The sequence below is a fragment of the Protopterus annectens genome, chromosome 16.part0 (assembly GCF_019279795.1).
Source record: "Protopterus annectens isolate FY-2018-M chromosome 16.part0, PAN1.0, whole genome shotgun sequence".
Classification (NCBI taxonomy): domain Eukaryota; kingdom Metazoa; phylum Chordata; order Ceratodontiformes; family Protopteridae; genus Protopterus; species Protopterus annectens.
Genome location: NC_056750.1, coordinates 657,653,462 through 657,658,461, shown reverse-complemented (window position 1 = coordinate 657,658,461; position 5,000 = coordinate 657,653,462). Strand labels below are relative to the sequence as shown.

The window sequence follows — 5,000 nt, the reverse complement described above, 5'->3', positions numbered from 1 at the left end:
TGGTAGGTACATAACTTAATGTTAAGTTGTCAATCTCGCTTTCATTCTTGCTTGATGGGACCGTCCTAGCACCTCTATCCTGGGTGGCTCAATGGAACAAACTCTTGAGGACTGTAGAGCCAAAACTGGCTCTGTCCCTGGAGGCCAAGTCCAATTTGTAATGGGAAACAAAAGTGTGAGGTGGCCCAAGTGGCACATGCGCTGCACAAATAGTGTCTAAAGGAAGTCTAGCTTGAAAAGCTGTAGAAGTAGCTAAGCTCAGTTGAATGTGCTTTAGGTTTTGAGCACAGCTGTTTTCCCTGAGCAGATAAATTTCAGGGATGACCCGAGAAAGCCATCTGGACAAGGTCACTTTAGAAACAGGAAGGCCTTTCTTATTATCCACATAGAAACAAAGAGTTGATCAGATTTTCTAAATTTTTTGTTCTGTCCAAATAATATCTAAGTTGACAGTGGACATCAAGATAATGTAGCTTTTGTTCAGCCTCTATCTGAATAGTTAGGGAAAAATACAGGAGATCAATGGATTGATTCAAATTGTTCTTTGAAGCGACCTTAGGCAAAAAAAGGTTGGGTTAGTTCTCAAAGATACTCTGTCTTTGTGAAAACCAAATAGAAGTCGAACCGAAAGAGCATGAAGTTCAGACACCCTCCTGGCGATGTAATAGCCACTAGGAATAAAGTTTTCCAAGAAAGATATTTCAGTGAACAAGAAACAGCTGGCTCGGGGGAAGAATCAAGGATGTCAGCACTAAATTTAGATCCCACTGAGGAGGAGGATTCCTGATTGGAGGCTTTAGTAGGAAAATTCCTTTCAAGAAGGCCCTGCAGAGCCTATGGGACATAATATTATGATCTGCTATCCCGACATGAAAATTGGAAATAGCAGCCAATTGAACTCTGACTGTGGAAGAAGAGGAGCCTGCATGAAAATCTCTGCTAAGAGGTCCAGGACTGCCTGAACAGGGCAGTAAAAGGATCAATATTCTTGGCCTTAGCCCAATAAGAGAAACGTTTCCATTTGCTTGTATAAATCCTCCTGGTAGAGGATTTTAGCGAAACTACTATGATGTCTCTAACTGGGTTAGAGAACAAAGGAAATCTGGCTAAGGAAGGAAGTGGAGCAACCATGCTGTGAGGTTGAGAGAAGGATTGACCGGTGCAGCTGGACCCGATTGGTGAATCAGAAGATCTGGCACTGGGTCCAGATGCCACTGCACCAAAAGGTGATGATGGAGGAACGGAACCAAACTTGTCGAGGCCAGTAAGGGCAATGAGAATCAATTTGGCTCTCAAACGGTAGCTCTGGATAACCTGAGGATCAGAGGAAATGGAGGGAAGGCATAAAGAAGTCCCTGGGGCCAATCCTGGGTCAGGAGCGCCTCTGGGGGATGGCCTGATGGAGGGAAGAGGCAGAAGAAGTCTGGACATTTGCTGTTTTGGGGAGTAGCAAAAGATCGCAGCATGGGCGACCCCATTCCAGAAAAATCTCTTCCGCTATAGATTGCTTGAGAGACCACTGTGAGGCAGGAGAATAGCTCTGCTCAATCTGTCCGCTATAATGTTGGTTTTCCCAGGATATGTACTACCAGAAACCGATGTGAGAGGAGATCGCCCATTGCCATAGTCTGAGCGCTCGACACAGGACTTGGTTCGCCTCTCTTGTTGATATATGAAACTACAGACAAGTTGTCTGTGTGGACTCCAACAGTCCCTACGTGAAGAAAGTCACTGCGGGATCGCAACCTTAAAAGCACTGCTCTCATCTCCAGGACATTTATGTGCAGATGGTACTGAACGGCTGCCACGTCCCATGAACCATCCTGCCCTGATAATGACCCCCACCCGATCAGGGAGGCATCCGTGGTGACAGTGGCTATCGGGGATGGGGTACAAAGTACCTGCCTTGGTGAACCTGAGGAGATGTGATCCACCAAGCAAGATGCTCTTTGCATGTCTGTGTCACCAGAATCTGGTGACGCATTGGAAGTTGGTATGACCATTGTGTAAACAGCATCCACTGAAGAAGGCGCATGTAGAATCGAGCCAGGAAGAAGAGTAATGGCCGCAGCCATGAGACCTAATACCTTTAGAACCATTCTGGCCTGTACTTTCTTGTTGGCCAGAATGATTCTGACATGACTCTGAATGTCTGAAACTCTTTGATCTGTAAGGGTAGCTGACATCCAGACAGTGTTTAAGTTTACTATGAAGGTAATAGACTGGCAGGCAATAAGGATGACTTTTCAAGTTGATCGAGATGCCCAAATGAGAACAAGGTTTGTGTAATCCCTGGCTTGTATGGCTGATGCCTGGTGGTGGCTGACAGGAGCCAGTCGTCGAGATACGAAACACCTGGGTCCTTGACGTCTCAGGTGAGCCGTGACCACTGCCATGCATTTGGTGAACACCTCTGGGGCTGTAGTGAGACCAAAGGGCAGGGCTCTGAACTGGAAATGACTGGACCCCAGCCAAAGCGGAGAAATCTCCTGGAGCGCCTGTGAATCTTGATGTGATAGTACGATCCTGAAGATCTATTGTGCATCAGTTGTCCTGCTGTAAGAAGGGCAGAATTGACTGAAGAGTGACCATTCGGAATCTTGTCTTCCTGACAGACTTGTTGAGTCTGCTGAGATCCAATATTGGTCTCCAGTCTCCCGTCTTTTGGGGACCAAAAAAAAAGGAACCTTGAGTAGATTCCGGCTCTGAATGGTCTGTTGTAACTGGCTGAATGGCTCTTTTTGCAGTAGTTTTGAGACTTCTAACTCTGCAATTTCCATAGACCGGTGGTACATCTGGAAGGGAACTTGAGGGGAAGGGACTTTCTCGAAGGAATTATGTAACTTGGATACGGATGCTGTTGATCGACTGTACCCATCTGTCTTGAGTGAGGAATGCCAGGCTTCTGGGTACAGTGATAATCTTCCCCACACCGCCTCCAAGGAGGGACAGCCGGGCAACATCTCAGGGATGCTGAAAGGGCTTGTCAGAGAGAGGCTCTCTCTCTGTTTCCTAGTTTTCGGACCCCTCTGCCTCTAGAGCGGCTGCCTGCTGTTGTTACCCCTCTGCCTCCTAGGGGGGTAAACTGACCACTTGAACCGGGCAGCGACTCCTTGGGATTTACGGAACCACATTTTCCCACCTTTCTGTCCTTTGGGATAAGGTCTAGAAGGGTGGAAAACGGGACTCCTACAGCAGAAAGAGTCTGCCGCCCTGTCTCGCACCTGGTCAAAGTTTCTCTTCACCTGCACAGGGCCAAACAAAGCTGGGACTCCATCAAAGGAGAATTTGTGAAGGACGCCTTAAAGGGATCCCAAGTAAAATCACATAGCCAAGCATCCAGGCTATGGCGCCTAAGAGCCATTGCCACCTGTATTTCTTGGCTCTACTGCCCATCAGCAGCATAAGATATTAGCCGCATGGAGGAGTTTGTAATGGAATTCAAGTGGTTCCTGGGCAAGGCTAAATTTTCTCTTGAGCCCTGCAGCTGTAGGATCTCTGCCTACTACTTCACCCAGCTCCCATAAGGATATCCTCTGGAGTCTGGTGAAGTGACATAGGGTAATTCAGCCGAACGACAGCAAAGGTCGCTAGAGGAAAAGCAAGTCCGCCACTGCACCTATCCATGGTCCTGAGTCCTTATTAGAGGATGGACGGGTACGGAAGGATCTCGCAAGTTCCCTTTTTTGGTGGCCGTAGCCACTGTCACCATGGCATCAGCTGGGACAGTCTCCTTAGTGAGGAATTGCTTGTCACACGGGCAGTGATAAATTTTGAAGGCCTCCTAGGGACTGGCTCTACAGAGTCAGGAGCTGCCCACTTCTAGGTGCAATAACCTGCATAAGGGGGTCGAGAGGCTGGAGATACTCCAGGAGGTGGAGGCCGAGATCCAAACGCACTCTAGGTATACTGACTCATCCTCAGAGGGGATTGTTGGTGGGCCAGTTTCCTCTGTTTAAGGGGAGTTCTAGGATGTCTGGAGAAGGAGACATCCTCAGAAGGGGATCTAGGAGATCCTGACTCATCAGGTCAGCGATATCTGAAGTGACAGACTGGGGGAGTCTACATGTTTCCTTCATACAAGTCTCCTCTTCCTAGGAGGATCTCCCTAAACAACATCAGGAGAATCCTCGGAAGAGGGGGGAAATTCAATGGGGAAACCTGGAGGCGGAGGATCTCTGGGTCCTGTAGCAAGAGAAGTGGCAGAGACGGGCCAACAGGTACTATAGAGGGAGGAAGCTGACGGAAACAGACTGCTGACTGATACCAGTGGCCAGCACACTTTCATCACTCCTCAATCGCTCCTCCCAGGCAGGTCCGTCCGGGAGAACCTGCTCCGAAGAACTAGGAACCCAGGATGACCACCAAAGGAAGTCTCCGAGGCAGATGTCGGAGCCGAGCTCACCAAGGCCGAGGCTCCAAGGGGAAGAGCGGATTCGGACAAGCGGGTCCGACATGCCACTCACCCCGGAGGAGACCATGGAAGCCCCGACCACCAATCCTCTAAGGAAGGCCTCTAAGAGGAGATAAGAGGAGGCTGAAGGAACAGAAGGGTATCTGTCCTCCAGCCGTGACAATAGCAACCATTCCCCAAGACCCAACCCAAGCTCTGGGGTAGAGTTGAAGGAGGAACTGTAACGGGTGGACCAACAGTCGTCTGTTGAGACGGATCATGTAAATTTGGGCCAGTACCTGTGACTTAAGTAATCTGCTGACCACTCTCTAGGTCATGGTCTGAAAGTCTGGATGACCTTGAAGATCGGGTTCCGGCGGCTCCGCTCCGAAAAGAAGAGGTGAAGCCGAGCCGAAGTATCGTGGGCTCCAAGGAAGGAGACTGACCTCTTCCTGGAATGAGCCATCGGAATCGAACCGACATTATAGATCCTGGGTCGGAGCCGAAGACTTAACCACAAAATTACAGCCAGCCCATACAGCCCAAATAACTGTCCCACCACACAGTCCACAGTGGCACACAGCCCCCCATGGATAACACCAAACCA

General features: G+C 49.2%; 1 protein-coding gene across 1 annotated transcript in view; it reads right to left on the bottom strand.

Annotated features, from left to right (window-relative positions):
- The window catches only part of TOMM20 (translocase of outer mitochondrial membrane 20), a 198,893-nt gene that overhangs the window by 1,198 nt on the left and 192,695 nt on the right, over positions 1 to 5,000 (bottom strand). The window lies entirely within an intron of this gene.